Source organism: Trichomycterus rosablanca, chromosome 23 (assembly GCF_030014385.1).
Source record: "Trichomycterus rosablanca isolate fTriRos1 chromosome 23, fTriRos1.hap1, whole genome shotgun sequence".
Taxonomy (NCBI): Eukaryota; Metazoa; Chordata; class Actinopteri; order Siluriformes; family Trichomycteridae; genus Trichomycterus; species Trichomycterus rosablanca.
This window is the reverse complement of record NC_086010.1, coordinates 1,557,501-1,582,514: the sequence shown is the minus strand read 5'-3', so window position 1 is coordinate 1,582,514 and position 25,014 is coordinate 1,557,501. Positions and strand designations below refer to the sequence as shown.

General features: G+C 43.9%; 1 protein-coding gene across 1 annotated transcript in view; it reads left to right on the top strand.

The window, feature by feature from the left end:
* Window positions 1–1,082: 1,082 nt before the first annotated feature.
* The window catches only part of zgc:158766 (uncharacterized protein LOC100009641 homolog), a 65,015-nt gene continuing 41,083 nt past the window's right edge, over window positions 1,083–25,014 (top strand). Inside the window, exons 1-3 of the mRNA XM_062985571.1 lie at window positions 1,083–1,168; window positions 3,935–4,049; window positions 18,558–18,698. The gene's annotated coding sequence lies outside the window, so the exon portion shown is untranslated. The remainder of the gene's footprint in view (window positions 1,169–3,934; window positions 4,050–18,557; window positions 18,699–25,014) is intronic.

Here is a 25,014-nt window from a genome sequence, read left to right as displayed (position 1 = left end):
TTACTGGAGCATTTTACTGAACCCCTAGTATCTGTGGCTGGATAGAAGTTATGGACAGATGGCATGTGTGGTGATTCCATGTGACTTAAGTATAAGTGGTAGCTCAATGTTTAAGGTGCTGGACTAGTAATCAGAAGGTTGCAGGTTCAAGCCCCACCACTGGGCTCCTGAGGAAGGCTCTTAACCCTCAATTGTTCAAACTGTATTCGGTCATAATTGTAAGCCGCTTTGGACAGAAGTGCCACAAAATGCCACAAATGTCAATTATTATGCTGGAACTGGATCGATCTGGATAGAGGGCTGGTGCCCAGGCAATCGAGTTGTCTAGCGGTCCAGGTTTCAATCGCAGCCGTGGTATCAGCCTGCCCGGCTCCTACACAGACATGATTGACTACGTATAAGGAGCGGGGATGGCCGAAGCAGTGTAATCGATTTGCGCCTTGTCCAGTGCGTTCCTGCCTAGTGCCCAGTGCTTTTTCAGTGGAATCGGACCCGCTGCGATGCTGACCAGGATAAAGTGGTTAATAGAAAAATAACATTTCCTGCTAGATACGAGTATCAGTTAAGTTGTGATGCCCTGTGATAGACTGGCACCTTGATCAGTGAGTTTTTATGCTTTGACAGTGACCCTAACCAGGTACCCTGATTTCCTTTCTCATTCCAAAAACATGCAAAAGGTGGATTGGCTGGTGTTAATTGCACCCAGGTGTGATTGAGTGAATGTGTGTGTTGCTCTGTAGTAATGGACTGGAGCCAGAGTGTGTGGCACTGATTCTGTGTGGCACCCACCTCAACCTTGACCAGGGTGGGGCAAATAGTTATTTAATTTAATAAATAATAAAATAAACTGTAAATGTACCATTAGTGTCACATTAAGGGCAAAAACGATACATTTAGAAGTATTGAACTCAGCATTTCAAATAGCTTACTACTTAATATGTAGTGCACTATGTAGGGTGAATAAGCCACTACTTTGTACACTATATAGTGCACTTCGATAGGATGTAAGAAGCCGTTTGGAATTCAGCCTAATTTGAAATATGAAGTTCGTTATTGACAAATCCCCGGATGTTTCTGTTTCATATAACTGTCACTATTTATGTAAACCGCCTAACGTTCTAAATTACACTTTAAAACTCTTCTAAAGCACTGAGCACACAAACAACGGGTAAGCGTTTATTACTTTTAATTTCTTTTAATACGTTAATCCAAACATTTAAAACATTTGTTTTACCGGCACGATTAATGCTAATTCTAACGGCTAACTTTACCAACCGACTATCAGTGACGTTTGGTAACCACAGCAACACTTATTTTATTTAATAAAACAAAGGTACATTCGCAGTTTTGTACTGATGTATGTAAAATGTTGTACTTTAAATAACTAAACTAATATATAATAATACTTTAATTCTTAGATTACATGCGTTAATATTAGTGATTCCCGCCATTAATAAAAGCTTTTAGCGACACCATGTGGCCAAAACCAGGTACTAACACACAATGTGTGGACCAGCAAAAAAAGATTATAATCAGTATTAAATCCCCAGAAAAGACTGATTATAATTAGTACTAAACCTCCAGAAATGACTGATTATAAATAGTATTAAACCCCAGAAAAGACTGATTATAATTAGTACTAAACCCCAAGAAAAGACTGATTATAATTAGTACTAAACCTCCAGAATATAAAGATTATAATTAGTATTAAACCCCAAGAAAAGACTGATTATAATTAGTATTAAACCCCAATAAAAGACTGATTATAATTAGTACTAAACCTCCAGAAATTACTGATTATAAATAGTATTAAACCCCAGAAAATAAAGATTATAATTAGTATTAAACCCCAGAAAAGACTGATTATAATTAGTACTAAACCTCCAGAAAATACTGATTATAAATAGTATTAAACCCCAGAAAAGACTGATTATAATTAGTACTAAACCTCCAGAAAATAAAGATTATAATTAGTATTAAACCCCAAGAAAAGACTGATTATAATTAGTATTAAACTTCCAGAAAATAAAGATTATAATTATTATTAAACCCCAGAAAATAAAGATTATAATTAGTATTAAACCCCAGAAAATAAAGATTATAATTAGTATTAAACCCCAGAAAAGACTGATTATAATTAGTACTAAACCTCCAGAAAATACTGATTATAAATAGTATTAAACCCCAGAAAAGACTGATTATAATTAGTATTAAACCCCAGAAAATAAAGATTATAATTAGTATTAAACCCCAAGAAAAGACTGATTATAATTAGTATTAAACTTCCAGAAAATAAAGATTATAATTAGTATTAAACCCCAGAAAATAAAGATTATAATTAGTATTAAACCCCAAGAAAAGACTGATTATAATTAGTATTAAACTTCCAGAAAATAAAGATTATAATTAGTATTAAACCCCAGAAAATAAAGATTATAATTAGTATTAAACCCCAAGAAAAGACATTATAATTAGTATTAAACCCCAAGAAAAGACTGATTATAATTAGTACTAAACCTCCAGAAAATAAAGATTATAATTAGTATTAAACCCCAGAAAATAAAGATTATAATTAGTATTAAACCCCAGAAAATAAAGATTATAATTAGTATTAAACCCCAGAAAATAAAGATTATAATTAGTATTAAACCCCAAGAAAAGACTGATTATAATTAGTATTAAACCCCAAGAAAAGACTGATTATAATTAGTATTAAACCCCAGAAAATAAAGATTATAATTAGTATTAAACCCCAAGAAAAGACATTATAAATAGTATTAAACCCCAAGAAAAGACTGATTATAATTAGTATTAAACCCCAAGAAAAGACTGATTATAATTAGTATTAAACCCCAAGAAAAGACTGATTATAATTAGTACTAAACCTCCAGAAAATAAAGATTATAATTAGTATTAAACCCCAAGAAAAGACTGATTATAATTAGTATTAAACCCCAAGAAAAGACTGATTATAATTAGTATTAAACCCCAAGAAAATACTGATTATAATTAGTATTAAACCCCAGAAAATAAAGATTATAATTAGTATTAAACCCCAAGAAAAGACTGATTATAATTAGTATTAAACCCCAAGAAAAGACTGATTATAAATAGTATTAAACCCCAAGAAAAGACTGATTATAATTAGTATTAAACCCCAAGAAAAGACTGATTATAATTAGTATTAAACCCCAAGAAAAGAATGATTATAATTAGTATTAAACCCCAAGAAAAGACTGATTATAATTAGTATTAAACCCCAAGAAAAGACTGATTATAATTAGTATTAAACCCCAAGAAAAGACTGATTATAATTAGTATTAAACCCCAAGAAAAGACTGATTATAATTAGTATTAAACCCCAGAAAATAAAGATTATAATTAGTATTAAACCCCAAGAAAAGACTGATTATAATTCGTATTAAGTACTATATTATTTATCAGGTGTAAGATCTCAAGACACAGTTTGGAATAAATAAATATGAATAACAGAGCAAATAAATGTAATTACATCTTTCTGTTATAAGAGCATTTATTATTTAATATCTTTCTATGACAACTCTGCACTTTTTTAGTCACTTTACTATATGATTTACACTCCTCTTATAGACCACTTTATTAAAAAACAGCAGCAGCAGCAGCAACATTTCCCTGTAATTACAAATTTCACCAAAACGAATCTCAAAACAACCAACAATAAAAGTTTGTAAAAGTTCCTAACTTGAAGAATTTGTGTTGAGTTGAACAGCTGGCTCTGAAGGCTCATCCCACAGCACCATTCAGGGCTTTAAGCCGAGGATTGTGTGGAGTAAGAACCCCAACTGGGCCAAACAATGCTAGAGCTGAAAAGAGAAGGGGAAAAGAGATGGGTGGGGAAGAGACGGGGAGGGTCAGCGAAATGCTAATTCACTCGCTTTGCACTTTTTATCTGCAGGCGCAGAGCACAGCTCGCCGTTTCCGTTCAGACCGGTGTAAAAGTGGGAGGATGAAGCTGGAGATGAGCGAGGCAGGTGCAGGGTAGGACCGGGCACCTGCCAAAACGGCCCAAGGTAGGACTCGGTCTTTATTCACCTCTTTCTGCTGAGAACGTTTCACCCAGACTGAGCTGCTGCAGATCCGAGACCTGTCAAAGCTGCACTGACCGAAATACCCGGAGAAAAGAGGCGCTCGTTTACGTCCAGATTACAGCACGAAGAGTCGAGTCTTTCACAGCAGTGTTCAGATTTTAATCATCTTACTCTTGTAGTGCATTTCACTGTTCATCAAAGCGTGTTAAGTTGGTTTAACAGTCAGGATGGTTCAGTGGAATCTGAGAATCACCACAAACGGGTCTGCAATGAATTAAAAGCTGCTGAAACGTGGGTGTCTCTGTTTACAGTCAAGCAGGCTTAACACTGACATGTGCTTAGAGGCTCCGTGTGACCAGCAGCAACCTTCAGTCGAATTTTGCACCGCTGTGTGTGTGTGTGTGTGTGTGTGTCCATCCCATGTGTTTTATATAGCACTATTGTACTGTATTGCCTAGTTGTACCCTAGTGGTTAAGGTACTGGACTAACAATCAAAAGGTCTCTGGTTCAAGCCCCTTAAGCAAGGCCCTTAAACCTCAATTGCTTGGACAATATACTGTCACAGAACTGTGGATAAAAGCGTCCGCTAAATGCCCTAAATGTAAATGTAATTAACTAGTACAGTTTGTAAAATGCAAGAAAAAGGGGTGACACGGTGGCGCACTGGGTAGCAAGCAAGATAGACATGGGTTTGATTCCCCAGTGTGTGTGTGTGTGTGTGTCTCCCTGCTCTGTGATGGACTGGCAACCTGTCAGTGCATGAATCAGACGTCTCTTCCCGGGAGGTCCATGATCATTTCAGCAGTAAAGTATTAGTCCTCATTCTGCATTATTAGTTTTGCTGTATTGTTTCATCCAGCTGACACATGAGAGTGGCTGCGTTCTTCAGAATAAAAGAAACGGGACGTCAGGAACAGCTACAGGATCAGCTCCTCGTCCTCGTCCAGCCGTGTTTCATCCAGGTCAACATTAGTAATATTTGAGTTCTATGAAACGATGGCGTCTCCCAACACCGTGTGAACGTTCTCATCACGCTCTCATTAACGTCCGCTCTGATGCTTCCATGCACTCCGTTCAGCCCCACTCCACCGCTCAAAGAGCTCCACTGAACAATTGGCCTATTTTGCCCCGTCCCGATGACCCCCTGCGCTCCCCCTCTAATGCCTCCACATCCCCACTTTCCACTTGATTAAGTTCATCGAGTCCAAACTGGAGTCTGGAGCAGCGCTGAAACAAAACCAGTATCAACGAACGTACGAAATCAGATCAGAACCCCTGAGAACACAGGAGATAGCACTGATGGAGCAGTTATTATTCCTGTTATGGCGTCGACTGTGTTTAGTTCTCTGTATGATAAGCAGCGTATCACTTAATATGTGCTATATAAACAAAAGTATTGGGACGCCCTGTCTAATTATTGAATTCATGTGTTTCAGACACTACAATTGCCAACAGGTGTAATAAATCAGTTATAAAAAGGAAATTACACGCTTCCGACTTTGCAGCAACAGTTTAGGGAAGGCCCTTTCCTGTTCCAGCATGAGCACGCTCTATAAAGGCATGAAGAAAAGCTGTAGCCTAGTGGGTAAGATACTGGACTAGTAATCAGAAGGTTGCCGGTTCAAGCCCCACCTCTGCCAGGTTGCCACTGTTGGACCCCTGAGCAAGGCCCTTAACCCTCAATTGCTTAGATTGTATGCTGTCCCAGTACTGTAAGTCGCTTTGGATGAACGCGTCTGCTAAATGCCGACCTCAGCCCCACTCGACAGCTCTGGAACGAACCGGAACACCAACCGAGACTTTCCTGAGTGACATGGGTGCAAATTCCCACAGACGTACTTCCAAAAGAGCTGAAAAGATCACACAGAGGTCGATATATTTTAATGCAGTGTGTTGTTGAGATCAGACGTCCAACAAGCTCGTGGTCAGGTGTCCAAATACTTTTGACCATATAATGTAGAAAACTAATTATTTCCCAGATTTTATTAGGTAGCTGTAGCCTAGTGGTTAAAGTACTGGACTAGTAATCGAAAGGTCGCTGGTTCAAGCCCCACCACTTCCAGGTTGCCACTGTTGGACCCCTGAGCGAGGCCCTTAACCCTCAATTGCTTAAACAGTGTACTGTCACAGTACTGTCAGTCGCTTTGGATAAAACAGGACTGAAGGCTATACTGTAACAGGGCGGGTCGTTTATTCGTGGGTTCTCCTCGACCACCCAGCCAGTGTACCTGCGTCCCAGTCCCTCCCTAAAGTGCCTCATCCAGGGTCTCGTCTCTTGCAGCGCTGGTGGTCTGTACAGCCCATTAAACACCAACACGCTTTTGAGCTTCACACATGAACCCGACCGCTCGTATCCAAACCCTCACCGACTCTGAACCTGAGGTCGGTAAACAGAGCCGAGAGCGGGCGGGCGGGTCAGATTTTCGGGGGCCGGGAAGAGACGATGTTGGCACCGGCGGCAGGAATTCTCGGCCGGCTGAAGCAGTTGCTCGGTGATGTGCAGTAGATCAGGGGAATAAATCCGGACGCGGGGCGATGAATCTCCCGATCCGCAGTCAGTGCTCTGAATTTTAACGTGGGGGGCTGGAGGATGTCGCGGGAGGGTCGTTTAGCTCGCACAGCTTTCATACAGTGATAAAAAAACCTGGTGATTTACTGTTACATCTTAAAAGTGGAGGCACTGTTTTATCTTCATCTTCCTCAGATTGTTGTTTGGTGGTTCGATGGTGGAATATAATGTTCAGGTTTAGATAATTACTTATTATTATATAGCAAATAACTTTCTAATGAGAATTTGTTCTAAAGTGCATTCCAGTCACCACAGTAGTTCCATGTGAGCGGGATTCTGTCGGACTAACTGCTGCACGTCTATAAAATCACCTTTATTCCCGTATTACACACACATTATGATACACGGCCCAGATCATTAGTTTGGAGTTACTTAACAAAGCAAAGAAGCACTCGATAATAAAGTCTAACGTACATTTGGGTCATTAGAATTGCTGTGATGCCGTGAAGCCATGAAACTGTGATGGTTTGGGGGGTTTTGTTTGAAGGGATCGGTGTCGCGCACGGTGTATCGGTGATTATTTTCCAGGATCTTGTAATACTCAAGCACAAAGCCAAAACAAATGGGTCGCAGAGAATAATAATAATAATTAAATAAACAAATTTTATCAGGCGCATAAACACAAAATGAACTCGTACACGAACGCCCCCTTGTGGAGGCTTTATGTTACCAGATTGCCACGATTTTTATTAATGAAGTAAACTTTGTTTCGTGTTTCGCCCCCTCTTACACGTGCACAGCAATCGAACGCCTTATCACCTACACTTGACGAGTGCAGCGCTGTGTACGGAGAGCCACACCCTCTACCGCACTCCTTCTACAACCAGCCAGAAGAGGTCGTAATCGCACTAGTCTGAGAGAGAGTCCCCGTCCGGCTTAATCCCGCCCCTGTCTGAACAACCGGCCAATCGTCGTTCGTGTGGCCGCTCAGCCTCAGCCGGCAGGCAGAGCCGGGATTCGATACGATGTATTCGAGATCTCGGCTCTGGTGAACAGCGTGTGTTTTTACCGCTGCGCCACCTGAGCGGCGTGTTTTCGTTTTAATGCATCATTTAAATGTGATGCCTGGATCACGTAAAACATCATGGACAAAATGTGGGTGGCTCGAAATGAACCCTGTCACTAGCGGGCGTGCGGAGCGTTTCAATCAGGTGAAACGTCACGAAAGTTCGTGCACTTCTGAAGGAATGCTCGAGTCATGAAGATCGGAGGCCGAATCACAGATAACAGAATGGATCTCTGTCAACAACAACAGGAAGCGCTCGTTACACAGATAACGCTACACCAGCCTCAATCAGCAAACACGGACCTCCAATCCAAAGTTCATCTGCTCCTCAGTTCTTCTTCTCTCTGGTCTCGCTCCTCGCTGACGGTTTAACGTGTTTACGTTCACGTCTGTATGGCTTCGTTCCCTCTCGTATTTAAAGGTGAGCGGAGCGCCGTCTCACACTGTCCGGTCTTCAGTCAGCGCTCGGGGCTCGTCCGCCTCGCCGTTCTGATCGGAGCTCTAACTGAGAGTGATAGTACAGAGGAAACACACGAGTCGACGTGTAAGTACTGTAGACGGACTAGAGGAGCCATTGTTCATCCTGATTTATGCTCCATCCTCTGGAGGAGTGTATAATTAGCCCAGTGGAAACAGGAAAAGCCTCTCCCTCCCTTTCTTTCTCTTTCTCTAGAGTATACAGATACGCTCATACCGACGGCCTTCGTGTCCAGATAGAGCTGCCGTGGTGTCCCATGCGCCCGAGCTTTTACTGGAAACTACCAGAACTACCAGAGCTCCGTTTCCTGAAAAACAGTTCAGCTTCGTCCCTCATTCGCTCGTTCCAGGTTTGACGTGCCCCGGCTGTCAGATTAGATGAGCACTGATTTGGCGGAATGGCCCATAAAGGGTGTTTTTATACCAGCAATTTAACTGTTGATGTTTAGCTGCGCTCACCAGGACATTTTCATTAGCAGTAGACTTTTTTAACCTGTTAACAACCTTCACTGGAATGACAGGCTCATCATTGCAGCTCATAACTGCTCTGCTGGCTGAGCAATGGCACTTCACCGAGACCGGGAACACTTGAGATCAGTGCCTGACTCCCTGTGCCTGACGATACGGATCTCCGTATGAACCATTTTTGGCAACAGTCTGTTCGGTGGGGAGAAGGTCCAGTGGCCAGCGCAGATCCCTGACCTCAAATCTGACACATTTGAGATGAAGTGGAACGTCAGTCGTGAGCTGGACCTTCTTGTCCAGCATCGGTGCCCAGTATCAGAAATGCTTGTTTGACCGAATATGCACAAATTCCCACAGACGTACGTGAAATGTGTGTGTGGTTGTTATAGATAGTTCATGGTCAGGTGTTCACGTACCTGTATCAGAATCAGAATCAGATTTATTAGCCAAGGATGTGGATACACACAAGGAGTTTGTTTCCGGCTGATGGTATCTATCTGGTATTAATACAGTATACAAGCAATGTATACATTAAACATTAAACACAAAAATATACAAACCATAAGACTATATACAGGCAATATACAGATATGTAATTTAGCAGCACGTGGAATATTGTGTTGTTTTATGTTGACCGACTCCCGATTAGCACTTTTGGACATTAGTGCTCAGTCGAGCCCACGCCAGATTTTCTGCTGCGTGAATTATTACAGCAGCAGCAGCGGGAGTCTGTAATTTGGAGAAGCTTCCCTGCGCAGATGAAAGAGCCGGCCAGCACCAGGTGGAGGAGGATGCAGACCTGCCATTAGCCTCTTTTCCTGCCCTTCCCCTCAGGGACATTCCGGAACGCCGGTGCCTTCACCAAACTCTCACCACGCTCTCACTCGTGAGTTTTCGTATCTCGGTGCTCCTGTAATCCACGTGACTGAACACCACACACACACATACACACATGCACTGTATGGCCAAAAGTGTGTGGACACCTATTTATTCTAACCCTTCTCATTCTAACACATATTGAATAGGCTGGTATGAAGGATTTGTTTGCTTAGATTTGTATCGCATTGCATGAACTTAAAACTGCTTACATTTATGCTAACAATTACTTCAGAACATCTCAGGCCCTCTCTAAGGGGTGTTTTGAGCCCTGACGGTTCCCCTCTGTTTAAACGTCATTAGGATACGACACTTTTCTGATCAGGCCTCCGCGCTCGAGCCGGTGGCGGTTAAGCTCAGCGCTCATGCCTGCGTTAATAACCAGATAATAACGGGTCCAGACGCCGGGCGTCTGTTTCATGTCTGTTCCGAGTGAGGAGCGTACAGACAGGAGCAGATCGGAGAGGACGATAAGCTGGAGGAGTTTCTGTACCTGCAGGGCCCTTGGATCTTCAGCCTGTAGTCCACGCTGTAGCTAATTTGGTTGTAGCTCACGTGAACGCTTACTTCGGCAGACAGTCCGGGGTCGGCTGGGAATCCCGCAGGCCTGTTCTGAATTTTTCTTAGAACTGTAATGTGCTGGTACTCGCCTAAAGGCGAAACACTAATACTCAGACACGCCACTGATACTACTGTCAATGTTTGGTCGTGGTTGGGTTTTTTTTTGGGGGGGGTTGGGTTAGAAACGTTCTTAGTTATGCATTAATAAATAAATATTATTAAGTGACAAATTGATATAAAACCTTTTTTTTGTTTAAAGACTCCACTTTAGGGCGCGTGTGCGGTCTATTACGCCAGCCCACCTCTTCTGAAATCCAGGTTCGAATCTTAGCAGCACTATCAGCCAGCTTCGACTGAAGTCCTGCGATGGGCTGCCGCCCTGTCCGGGGTGTTCCTGCCTCGTGCCCAATTTGTCCCGGTGGAGCCGGACCCACCGCGTCTCAGACCAGAACCACTGTGACCATCAGTTCACACACACTGATGATAGATCTTATATAAATGAGTCACGTATGTGACTCAAACCCCATGCTGCATGGGTAACACCAATGACCAACCCACAGACTAAAGCACCAGACGAATAAATTGCGCAGGAATGTAAACGGTACCAAAGGTGTATGGACGCTTACTGTATGCTCCTTCAAATGGAGGCTATAGTGGTCTTATGGTCAAGGCAGCATGGTGGCGCAGTGGGCAGCGCTATCGCCTCATTGCAAGAAGGATTCGGGTTCGGTTCTGTCAATTCAGTCCTCTCTGTGTGGACTTTGCATGTTCTCCCTCATTAGGCATGGCTTTTTTTCCCGGGTCTTACCAGGATCAAGCATTGATATAAATGATCGGATGTTCATGGTTTTATTCTGGATAGAATCTAGTTTGCCTGCAGCTGTAATAAAACCCCTAATCTGTGACACCCCCCCATTTTACCAAACACACCACCAGAATGAAGAAAGACCAGCACAAACAGGTCATCAGGCCCGATGATGGACGTTTCTGGACGTTTCTGTCCTGACTGGGTTTGTTTTTTGAACAGATGTGCATGTGTTTAATGTTTGTTTGGTGCTTTTTTCTCCCCCACATCAGTAACCTGGAAATTTCGGCGGCTCCGCCTGTGTCGTACAGCCAGGAGCGGGTCTGAACCTGAACCGGTTTTATCCGACTGTATTCAGATTGTGGATTCATTTATCGTTTATTCTCAGCAGCACGAGCTTCAGTTCAGACCTGACCGGCTTTGATGGGATTTCCACCAAGCTTAGCGTGGACGGGTTATTTGAAGATCTGTGTTTCCACCGTCTTTGAGCTCTGTGTATCAGAGTCGGTGGATTCTCCCTCAGCGCTAACCACATCCTTTGAAATCACCTGAAGGAAAAGCTGGAGATTTGAACCTGGAGTCTCAGAAGCCGATTAACAGAAGCCGTTCCAGCCTCCTGTCTTCTGGAACGGCTTTTCACAAGATGTTGGGAGTCGACAGAGCATCTTCGAGGACAGGCTCTGTTGTTACGTGAAGGCCTGGCTCACAGTCGGTATTCCGGTTCATCCCAAAGGTATTCAGTAGTTCGAGTTCAGCTCTGCACGTGGGATGCTGTCACGCTGGAACAGGAGAGGCCGATTAAACCGATTAGCAATGGGTGTGTCTGAAACACCTGGGTGTGGCTCACAGCGAGAAGGTCCTGGGTTCGATCCCCAGGCGGGGCGGTCCCGGTTCTTTCCGCGCGGAGTTTGCATGTTCTCCCCGTGTCTGCGTGGGTTTCCTCCGGGAGCTCCGGTTTCCTCCCACCGTCCGAAAACATGCAGTCAGGTTAATTGGAGACACTGAATTGCCCTATAGGAGAATGTGTGTGTGTGTGTGTGTGTCTGCCCTGCGATGGACTGGCGCCCCATCCAGGGTGTTACTGTGTGCCTTGCGCCCATTGAAAAGTTGGGACTGCCCCCACATGTCCACATACTCACAGTCAACTGTCTTCTGATTGAATTGAGATGTGTTTTCCGTGTGTCCCAGCTTGCGCCCTGGAGCTGTGAGGGTTAGGGGCCTCGCTCATGGGCCCCACAGTGGCTTCTTAGCAGAGCCAGGATTCAAACCCACAACCTTTCGATTGATAGCCCAGAGCGCTACACACTCAGCTACTACAGTTGCTCTGTACCATCACATGTGTGTTCAGTATAATCACCTGTCCTACCACCACCGAGGGTCTGTGTTGGGTCAACATATTTAACATGGTGCGCACACGTCACGTATGATGCTGGTCACGTGATTCAGACAAGACCAGGCGCCTTTGATCTTTGCTTTAGTGGACAGGAATTTCTCGTGGGAATTTCCCTGCTTGTCCACCTCACTTCCTGTGTAGCGGCGCTCATTAACGCACCGTCCAGCAGGTTCCTATGGGATTGTTTTTGCACCTGTATTCTGATACCCCGGTGAGGGAGGGGTAAAGGTCATACCCTGTCTGACCTCAGAGCTCTGACTGCCGAAGGTTAGGAACACACACACACACACACACACACACACACTGCTAGTCGACACTGATGATTTCCTGCACCATTTGGTTAGTACCTCACTCACCCAGCTCAATCAGCTGATACCGTGCACACGTGTGTGTGGGGGGTCTGTGTGTGTGTGTGTGTGTGTGTGTGTGTGTGTGTGTGTGTGTGTGTGTGTGTGTTTGTACTTAGAGCTACTGTAACAGGAGCTTCCTCGTCCGAACCACCTGTGCTTACGTACGTCTGAGTGGAGACAGAAGCTCCCAGTGTTCTCAGATCGAGACAAACTCTCTACAGGGGGTCAGAGGGACATAACGGGATATAACAGGTGGAGGAGAGAAGAATACTAACACACACTCATACACACAGACTTATACACACACACACACACACACACACACACACACAGACTTATACACACACACACACACACACACATACACACACACACACATATACACACACACACATAGACACAGACATACACATATACACACATATACACACACAGACACACACACACATATACACACATATACACACACATATACACACATATACACACACAGACACACACACATATACACACACAGACACACACACATATACACACATATACACACACATATACACACAGAGACACAGACATACACATATACACACAGACTTATACACACACACACACACACACACAGACTTACACACACACACACATACACACACACACATATACACACACACACATAGACACAGACATACACATATACACACATATACACACACAGACACACACATAGACACAGACATACACATATACACACATATACACACACACACATATACACACACACACATAGACACACACACACATAGACACAGACATACACATATACACACATATACACACACATATACACACATATACACACACATATACACACATAGACACAGACATACACATATACACACATATACACACACATATACACACATAGACACAGACATACACATATACACACACATATACACACACATATACACACATAGACACAGACATACACATATACACACACATATACACACAGAGACACAGACATACACATATACAGTGTATCACAAAAGTGAGTACACCCCTCACATTTCTGCAAATATTTCATTATATCTTTTCATGGGACAACACTATAGACATGAAACTTGGATATAACTTAGAGTAGTCAGTGTACAACTTGTATAGCAGTGTAGATTTACTGTCTTCTGAAAATAACTCAACACACAGCCATTAATGTCTAAATAGCTGGCAACATAAGTGAGTACACCCCACAGTGAACATGTCCAAATTGTGCCCAAATGTGTCGTTGTCCCTCCCTGGTGTCATGTGTCAAGGTCCCAGGTGTAAATGGGGAGCAGGGCTGTTAAATTTGGTGATTTGGGTACAATTCTCTCATACTGGCCACTGGATATTCAACATGGCACCTCATGGCAAAGAACTCTCTGAGGATGTGAGAAATAGAATTGTTGCTCTCCACAAAGATGGCCTGGGCTATAAGAAGATTGCTAACACCCTGAAACTGAGCTACAGCATGGTGGCCAAGGTCATACAGCGGTTCTCCAGGACAGGTTCCACTCGGAACAGGCTTCGCCAGGGTCGACCAAAGAAGTCGAGTCCACGTGTTCGGCGTCATATCCAGAGGTTGGCTTTAAAAAATAGACACATGAGTGCTGCCAGCATTGCTGCAGAGGTTGAAGACGTGGGAGGTCAGCCTGTCAGTGCTCAGACCATACGCCGCACACTGCATCAACTCGGTCTGCATGGTCGTCATCCCAGAAGGAAGCTGACGCACAAGAAAGCCCGCAAACAGTTTGCTGAAGACAAGCAGTCCAAGAACATGGATTACTGGAATGCCCTGTGGTCTGACGAGACCAAGATCAACTTGTTTGGCTCAGATGGTGTCCAGCATGTGTGGCGGCGCCCTGGTGAGAAGTACCGAGACAACTGTATCTTGCCTACAGTCAAGCATGGTGGTGGTAGCATCATGGTCTTGGGCTGCATGAGTGTTGCTGGCACTGGGGAGCTGCAGTTCATTGAGGGAAACATGAATTCCAACATGTACTGTGACATTCTGAAACAGAGCATGATCCCCTCCCTTCGAAAACTGGGCCTCATGGCAGTTTTCCAACAGGATAACGACCCCAAACACAACCTCCAAGATGACAACTGCCTTGCTGAGGAAGCTGAAGGTAAAGGTGATGGACCAAACCCAATTGAGCACCTGTGGCGCATCCTCAAGTGGAAGGTGGAGGAGTTCAAGGTGTCTAACATTCACCAGCTCCGTGATGTCATCATGGATGAGTGGAAGAGGATTCCAGTAGCAACCTGTGCAGCTCTGGTGAATTCCATGCCCAGGAGGGTTAAGGCAGTGCTGGATAATAATGGTGGTCACACAAAATATTGACACTTTGGGCACAATTTGGACATGTTCACTGTGGGGTGTACTCACTTATGTTGCCAGCTATTTAGACATTAATGGCTGTGTGTTGAGTTATTTTCAGAAGACAGTAAATCTACACTGCTATACAAGTTGTACACTGACTACTCTAAGTTATATCCAAGTTTTATTTCTATAGTGTTGTCCCATGAAAAGATATAATAAAATATTTGCAGAAATGTGAGGGGTGTACTTACTTTTGTGATACACTGTACACACATATACACACATATACACACAGACTTATACACACACACACACACACACACAGACTTACACACACACACACACACACACATACACACACACATATACACACACACACATAGACACAGACATACACATATACACACATATACACACACACACATAGACACAGACATACACATATACACACACATACAGTGTATCACAAAAGTGAGTACACCCCTTACATTTCTGCAGATATTTAAGTATATCTTTTCATGGGACAACACTGACAAAATGACACTTTGACACAATGAAAAGTAGTCTGTGTGCAGCTTATATAACAGTGTAAATTTATTCTTCCCTCAAAATAACTCAATATACAGCCAATAATGTCTAAACCACCGGCAACAAAAGTGAGTACACCCCTAAGAGACTACACCCCTAAATGTCCAAATTGAGCACTGCTTGTCATTTTCCCTCCAAAATGTCATGTGACTCAATAGTGTTACTAGGTCTCAGGTGTGCATAGGGAGCAGGTGTGTTCAATTTAGTAGTACAGCTCTCACACTCTCTCATACTGGTCACTGAAAGTTCCAACATGGCACCTCATGGCAAAGAACTCTCTAAGGATCTTAAAAGACAAATTGTTGCGCTACATGAAGATGGCCAAGGCTACAAGAAGATTGCCAACACCCTGAAACTGAGCTGCAGCACAGTGGCCAAGATCATCCAGCGTTTTAAAAGAGCAGGGTCCACTCAGAACAGACCTCGCATTGGTCGTCCAAAGAAGCTGAGTGCACGTGCTCAGCGTCACATCCAACTGCTGTCTTTGAAAGATAGGCGCAGGAGTGCTGTCAGCATTGCTGCAGAGATTAAAAAGGTGGGGGGTCAGCCTGTCAGTGCTCAGACCATACGCCGCACACTACATCAAATTGGTCTGCATGGAAGGAAGCCTGCAAGGAAGCCTCTTCTGAAGTCTCTACACAAGAAAGCCCGCAAACAGTTTGCTGAAGACATGTCAACAAAGGACATGGATTACTGGAACCATGTCCTATGGTCTGATGAGACCAAGATTAATTTGTTTGGTTCAGATGGTCTCAAGCATGTGTGGCGGCAATCAGGTGAGGAGTACGAAGATAAGTGTGTCATGCCTACAGTCAAGCATGGTGGTGGGAATGCCTTGGTCTGGGGCTGCATGAGTGCAGCAGGTGTTGGGGAGTTACATTTCATTGAGGGACACATGAACTCCAATATGTACTGTGAAATACTGAAGCAGAGCATGATCCCCTCCCTCCGGAAACTGGGTCGCAGGGCAGTGTTCCAGCATGATAATGACCCCAAACACACCTCTAAGACGACCACTGCTTTATTGAAGAGGCTGAGGGTAAAGGTGATGGACTGGCCAAGCATGTCTCCAGACCTAAACCCAATAGAACATCTTTGGGGCATCCTCAAGCGGAAGGTGGAGGAGCGCAAAGTCTCGAATATCCGCCAGCTCCGTGATGTCGTCATGGAGGAGTGGAAAAGCATTTCAGTGGCAACCTGTGAAGCTCTGGTAAACTCCATGCCCAGGAGAGTTAAGGCAGTTCTGGGAAATAATGGTGGCCAAACAAAATATTGACACTTCAGGAACTTTCACTAAGGGGTGTACTCACTTTTGTTGCCGGTGGTTTAGACATTAATGGCTGTATATTGAGTTATTTTGAGGGAAGAATAAATTTACACTGTTATATAAGCTGCACACAGACTACTTTTCATTGTGTCAAAGTGTCATTTTGTCAGTGTTGTCCCATGAAAAGATATACTTAAATATCTGCAGAAATGTGAGGGGTGTACTCACTTTTGTGATACACTGTATACACACACAGACACACACACACATATACACACAGACACACACATATACACACACAGACACACACACATATACACACATAGACACAGACATACACATATACACACATATACACACATATACTCACACACACACACACATATACACACACACACACATAGACACAGACATACACATATACACACATATACACACACAGACACACACACATATACACACATATACACACACATACACACACAGACACACACACATATACACACACACATACACACATATGCACACAGACACACACATACATACATATATACACACAGACATACACATAGACACACAGACACACACACATGTACACACAAATATACACACAGACACAAATACACGTATACACATACACACACATTCGCACATACACTTACATACAAACACATAGACATATACATAAACACACATTTACACACACATACACACGCAAACCCACATACATACATATACACACTCATGTACCGAAGACATATACAGACATACACACACACACACACACACACACACACACACAGACTGGAGTTAGGTGAGAGAGTGAGTGGGTGAGAGAGTGAGTGAGTGAGAGAGTGAGTTTGAGCCCAGAGAAGTCGGTGGCATTTCTGCACATTGTTGATATATGACTTCTGTTTGGTGCTGTAGAGTCTGTTTATCCTGGTCAGGGTCGCGGTGGTCTGGTTTCACCAGGAAAAACTGGGACACCATAATCCAGCACAGGGCTTCGACTGTCTGCATCTGTAGACGCCCGGATGGCCGGTAGCACCGCTGAGGATGATGTTGTTGTGAGTTATTAAACAAGACTCTCGTTATTCCCCACGTTCAGCACCTGCCTCTACGTTTATCTGGTTTCCACAGGAATTGTTAGTGGTGCAGGTTCCCACTGTTCCCACTGTGCCCTCGGTGCGATAAGGCGCTGATGTTCATTCTGTTCAGGGTGTGTGTGTGTGTCTGCTTTCTAGTTAGTGAGTGGAGTCGCTTGTTACGACGCTGTTAAACTCTTTCTCGACGGTCGAGTGTTTTGAGGCGGCTTGTACCAAACGTTGAAAGTTAAAGATAAACCAGACCGGCCCTCCGGTTATCTCCACCGGCTCTTAAAGACTGTTTAACCGTCGGGGCAGGTCGTCTCCAAAAAAGGCCAAGGTTCCACCAGGGTTCCTCTCAGGCTGTGGGAGACGCGGAGGGTCGGAATACACCTCCAGCGTCTGAAGAGCACGAGATCCTGCTGCCAAAAATACACAATACACACTCACATGCCACAGGTGGCTACACTGTGTGTATCAGAGACCTTGGAACTGTGTGTGTGTGTGTGTGTGTGTGTGCGCGCTTTATCTTAGGCTCCTTACTCCCACACTGGAGGAGCTCCCATTCCCAGACTGCCTGGTTTCGTTAGGGGAGGGCGAGTGGGACAGACTCACTCTCAGTCCAACCATGTGTGTTTACATGTGCCTCTGTGTGTGTGTGTGTGTGTGTGTGTGTGTGTGTGTGCTCAAGGCTGTGAGATGTTGTCTAAGTGAGCTTTAATAACGCTCCCCCTGGGCAGCTCGTGTCAGATCTCTGCTCCAGACCTACAGAACGCCGGAACATTGTGCAGTCGCCCAACTTTCCACCCGGCCGCCCTCCAGGATCAGCACGGTAGGATTCTTCTGACTTTATTTAAGCAGTGAACGTTTTTGGAAAGAAAGAAATTTATCTCTCTGTGTGTGAGTGTGTGTGTGTGTGTGTGTGTGTGTGTGTGTAGATCATTAATCACAGAGGTTAGTGGAAGGTGCAGTAGAAGACGTTTCATTAGTGTGTGAGTTTTTCAGGCTAGACACAGTCAGTAGATCGTGGATGTGGTGCTGCAGGTAGTCTGGAGTGTTTATAAATCATTTCTGTATTTCTTATGGCTTGAACGACAGTCTGGGACGTTGCTTTAGACAGATTTGTTTGTGATTCTATCGCATCGGTGCTTTTTTTACTGGAGAAGTCACAGCACAAAAGCTAGGAAGTGGTTTTCTCAGTACTGTAACTGTGGTAAAATAAAAAATTTGGCACTGGAGTGACGTGTCCTGGAGTCTCGAACTTTCATATTTGTTAGAATTATTGTACATTATATGTGGGTTTGAATCTCAGCGGTGCTATCGGCCGGCTTGCTTGCAAAAACTCCTTGGAATTGCACCACAGCTCCAACCACAGGTTCTGGGTTTGAATCTCAGCCGTGCTATCGTCTATCGGTTGCGGTGTCTACATAGACGAGACGGGTGTTGTCTTGTTGGCTGCCATGTACTGGGTATTCCTGCCTTGTACCCTGTTTTTCCTGGTGAAACAGGACCCACTGTGACCCTGACCAGGATAAATCATTTGGTGAAAATGAAATGATTTTTTTTTTTCTCGTAAGTTGTTCTTTTCTTTGCAGCTTTAATGCAGGTGCTTTGTACCTCTAGTCTGTCGCACAAATCATTTTGAGACCTAAAGTTGCTTAGAAATCACTCCAGTCTGCACTAAATGGTCGAAAGTATGTGGACTTTGACTCACAAGACTTTGAAGTATAACTGTGGGGATTTGTGCCCGTTCAGTCAAAAAAAGACAGTATTTGTATGGCTGGACCTTGATTGATCAGTATAGGTTTAGTTCAGGTTCATTCCAGAGCTGTTGAGTGGGGCTGAGATCAGGGCTCTGTCCAGGACACTGGAGCTTCTTGCTCTGTGCACAGGGGCGCAGTCATGCTGGAACAGGAAAGGGCCTTCCCTAATATGTTGCCCCAAAGTCAGAGGCAGGTAAAAAAGCTAAAAGTACAAACAAAATCAGGTCTGCAGATAACAGAAATCAGCTATCAGGAACGGGTGGATTGCAGAACGTGGACAGAATAATGAAGAAGGAAGATTGTAGGATTTTTGAACGCACTCGAGTGTTTCAGCAGGACGTCGTCAAAAAGACACATGATAAGTGGTTTTGGAAAAGCTAAACTGGAAAAAGGTCAAGTCTGCTGAAAAGATCTAGCTGGAGTCGTTCCAGAAACTTGTTGATGATCAGATTTGAGATTAAAAATCTAAAGGCTTTGTAATAAATATTCCCTGTTTATATAACGTCTCATTTTGGGCATTTTGTCATATTGCAAAATTGATCAGATCCCAAGACGGCAGTGAGACGTCTGTCTCCGTACGTGTGGGTAGAACTTTTGACTTCATCTGGACGCCAGAATTCTTTATATTTATACAGCGTAATAGACGGTCCCGTGTTGTTTCTGAGCTATAACTCAAGTGTAATGATAGTGCAGTAACGTCCACTCACTCCTACAGGATGACCACAGCTCTGTCCCAGGCTTCAGGCTTATCGTGCATGATGTGTGCGATCCTGTTCGTCGTTCCCTTTTTAACGTTCGCGCTTGGCATCAGAGGGGAGTTTCGCTAACACGTGGTCGTCAGCGCTCGTGCTTTTAGCTCGGTTCGTATTCGTGGAAGTTCTGCTTTAAGTCTGATGAGCGATGGATGATAAAAGTTTCTAGTTCTGGTGCTAAATTTGATCTGCATTATTGCAGCGTTCGGGTCCCGTTCACCTCCATCAGCGCCACGTTTGTGCTCATTATTTGCTTTGTTTTAAACTGATGTACAGTGATATAAACAGAACGAGGGGGCAGGAAGGTCAATTCAAACCTAAAATTCAGTGTCAGTCATTTTTGATACAGGAAGGGTGATTATTCAGGTACAAAGATCTCAGTCCACCCCACTCTCTTGGGTATAACAGTCCCGCTTCTCCCAGTTTTTCTCCTCAAATACGTCAATATACCGATCAGCCATAACATTAAAACCACCTCCTTGTTTCTACACTCACTGTCTATTTTATCAGCTCCACTTACCATATAGAAGCACTTTGTAGTTCTACAATTACTGACTGTAGTCCATCTCTTTCTCTACATGCTTTTTAACCCCCTTTCACCCTGTTCTTCAATGGTCAGGACCCCCACAGGACCACCACAGAGCAGGTATTATTTAGGTGGTGGATGATTCTCGGCACTGCAGTGACACTGACATGGTGGTGGTGTGTTAGTGTGTGTTGTGCTGGTATGAGTGGAGTTTTTAAACACCTCACTGTCACTGCTGGACTGAGAATAGTCCACCAACCAAAAACATCCAGCCAACAGCGCCCCGTGGGCAGCGTCCTGTGTCCACTGATGAAGGTCTAAAAGATGACCGACTCAAACAGCAGCAATAGATGAGCGATCGTCTCTGACTTTACGTCTACAAGGTGACTAGGTAGGAGTGTCTAACAGAGTGGACATTGAGTGGACACGGTGTTTAAAAACTCCAGCAGCGCTGCTGTGTCTGATCCACCCATGTCAGTCACTGCAGTGCTGAGAATCATCCACCACCTAAATAATACCTGCTCTGTGGGGGTCCTGACCATTGAAGAACAGCATGAAAGGGGGTAACAAAGCATGCAGAGAAACATATGGACTACAGTCAGTAATTGTAGAACTACAAAGTGCTTCTATATGGTAAGTGGAGCTGATAAAATGGACAGTGAGTGTAGAAACAAGGAGGTGGTTTTAATGTTATGGCTGATGGGTGTATATGACAATTCTGATTAAAGGATCCACAGTTTTATATTCAGTAGGTTGCCATCACTCATCCATACACCTTCACGGGCTGCACCAAGATACACAGAAATGAGTCCCAGTCAGATTCTTTCAGCAAAATCCCCTGGAAGTGCACTGGGTTTCTCATACTGGTGAGCACACTTCCTCTGATTGAGTATTGACTAAGTTTCTATCATCACGGGTTTGTTTGTACGTCGATCGGTATCTTTTGTGTCCGGATTGCAGCTCTTTTGTGCAAATTAGTCCAGATTAACGACAGGTCAGCTTCTTCAGGACGTCTTTTCAACATAAAATGGATTGTATTGTTTGTACTGATGTTTATTTATTGGATATTTTGCATGTTTATGTCTTACTTTTTAACGTTAGCTTGTTCAGGATCAGTTTCAGCTGCTCGCTCATGTACAAATGTAGTTCACTCACTCACTCACTCACTTTTACTCAACCGTTTATCCAATCAGGGTCACGGGAGTTGCTGGAGCCTATCCCGGCTTTTCAATGGGCGCAAGGCACACAGGAACACCCTGGACTGGGCGCCAGTCCATCACAGGGCAACGAATTCAGTTTTTTTCTGTATTTAATGTTTTATTCACGCTGTGTGTGTTTTAAAGAGTTGTGTTTTTGATAGAATCTCCTCCCCTGTTGGTTTTAAACTTCATGTCATTACATTCACTCCAAGCTTAGCGGTTAAGGTGCTGCACTAGTAATCATAAGGTTGCCGGTTCAAGCCCCACCACTGACAGGTTGTCATTGTTCGGGGGCCCTTGAGCAAGGCCCTTAACCCTCAATTAACCCTCAATTGCTTTAGACTGTATACTGTCACAGTACTGTAGGTGTGTGTGTGTGTGTGTATTGAAAATATAAATGTAGTAATCAGAAGGTTGCTGTTTCTAGCCCCACGACAGCCAGGTTGCCACTGTTGGGCCCTTAACCCTAAGTTGTCCAGATTGAATTTGGCTATAAATAAATATAACTGTAAGCCAGGCCCAGACCCATTGTGTTTTATGTGGAATAGAGCTCAGTACCAGGAACGCAGACCTGAACACTCCATGTATGGAGCCCAGGTTCTGAACCGACCTGGAGAAGAACCCTGGAGAAGAACCTGGTCTGTAATCACAGAGAGATGATTGGATGGAGCTGAAGTAGGAGGTGTGTGTGAAGTGCGGGTGGGCTGCCACAGCACCGCTCAGGGCTCCCGTCAGATCTGGGTGTTACATTCCACAGTTGGGTGAGTGTGTGTGTGGAGGGAGGACACAGCTGGGCTTTGTGTTCTTCAGCAAACACACACACACACACACACACACACACACAAAATCTTCAGCCAAATGTTTCACTAAGACAGTTCCAAAAATGTTGGGACAGTAGGTGAAGTGTAAAGAAAAGCAGATTTTTGTTACAGCTATTACATTTTAAAATAACACATAGAAGAGATATTTATTTTTATTATCTTATAAACTGTAATGATTGTAGTAAAATTTATGCCTGCAACACATTTCCACATTCCTGCTGATTTTTGCAACTTCGGCTTCTGTCACCAAGACACAGCCAATCACATCTGCAGACATCCCAAGTGTCCCGGAAGTTCCGTGAGTCTCCCGCATATACACAGCGGCTCCCTGATGCCCCGCAAGTCAGATAAAATCTCCCGGAATCTAGAACCAGCGGCCGAGAGCGACACAAACGCGCACGCGTACTAAATCCGTTATCTGATACACAATCTAGCGCACTGTGTAGGGAACACAAATCATCATCTAGTTATACTTTCTAGTGCACTATGTAGTGAACATGAATGCGTTATCTGATATACAAACTAGCGCACTGTGTAGGGAACATAAACCAATTGTCTAATTCACTATCTAGTGCACTATGTAGGGAACATAAATCCGTTATCTGATATACAATTTAGTGCACTATGTAGGGAACCTAAATCCGTTAACTACCTAAAGCATTATGTAAGAAACATAAGTCTGTTATCTAGTACACTATCTAGTGCACTAAGTAAGGAACATAAATTCTTTTCTAATATACAATCTAGTGCACTATGTAGGGAACATGAATCTATTATCGTCACACTATCTAGTGCACTATGTAGTACACATTAATGTGTTTGTGACGCGAACAGTTAGTTTAGTAGCTCAGTTAGCAGCTCCTAAAAGTTCTGTTATCACCCAGAGCTTTTGGTGTGTGCGAGAGGTTTTTCAGCTTTGGTTTTTTTTTGGGCTTGAGGGGTCGGGGTCGAGGTCCGGGTCCGGGTGTACCTCCCGGAAATGAGTTTTTGCAACTTGGGATGTCTGCATCTGTGTGGATGAGATTCAAACCCGGACCTCAGAGCTGGCGCACCTTCACACACGTATATGCACCATGTGACCAAAAGTATGTGGACACCCCTCATAATTAGTGAGTTGAAGTGTTTCAGCCACACCCACTGCACAATCAAGTGCATGAAAAAAATGACATGCTTCCAGCTTTGATGCAACAGTTTGGGGAAGGCCCTTTCACGGCCTGCACAGAGCCCTGACCTCAACCCCATTAAACACTTTTGAGGTGCATTAGAACACCGATTGTGAGACAAGACTTCTAGTCCAACAGCGCCCGATTAGACTGATTAGGCACAAATCCCTACAGTCACAGTTTAAAACATCATTTGCAAAGGAGAGACCAACTCTATATTAATGCAGATTGTCTTTGGAATGGTTGTCCAACAGGTTCATAGATGAGTGTCCACATACTGGAGACGCACTTTTAATTTTTGTGTTTCAGTCACAACAATCACTAACAGGTGTAATAAATCAATTATATCATTGGAATAACTTCCACTCTTCCAACAGTTTGGGGAAGGCCCTGACCTGTTCCAGCACGAGCAATCCCTATAAAGACATAAAGAAACTCCAGTGTCCTGCACAGAGCCCTGACCTCAACCCCCCTCACCAGCTCTGGGATGAACCGGAACACCGACATCAGTGCCCAGCCATACGAATGATCTTTTGATCAAATGAGCACAAATTCCCACAGATATATTTGAAAGTCTTATAGCTGAAAATGTCACATACAGGTCACTCTATTTATTAAATACGCTTTTAAAAATGGGGTGTCCACCAAGCTCATGGAAGGGTGTCCAAATACTTTTGGGCTTATAGTGTATGTATTAGTGTGATGTGTATTAAATAATAACAAAACTGTATATACACACACACACACACACACACTGCTTCTAAACTACGGTAAACAGTGTGTCCATCCACCGGAGTTATGATTATGGGAACTGACCGCAGTGTGCCAACCCCCTCTGGTTTACTCCAGTTAGCTGGTATCAGATGGTCAGCGCTCCTGAGGGATCGGTCAGTTTCCATCCCAGAAATGGATTTAAAAGTTTAT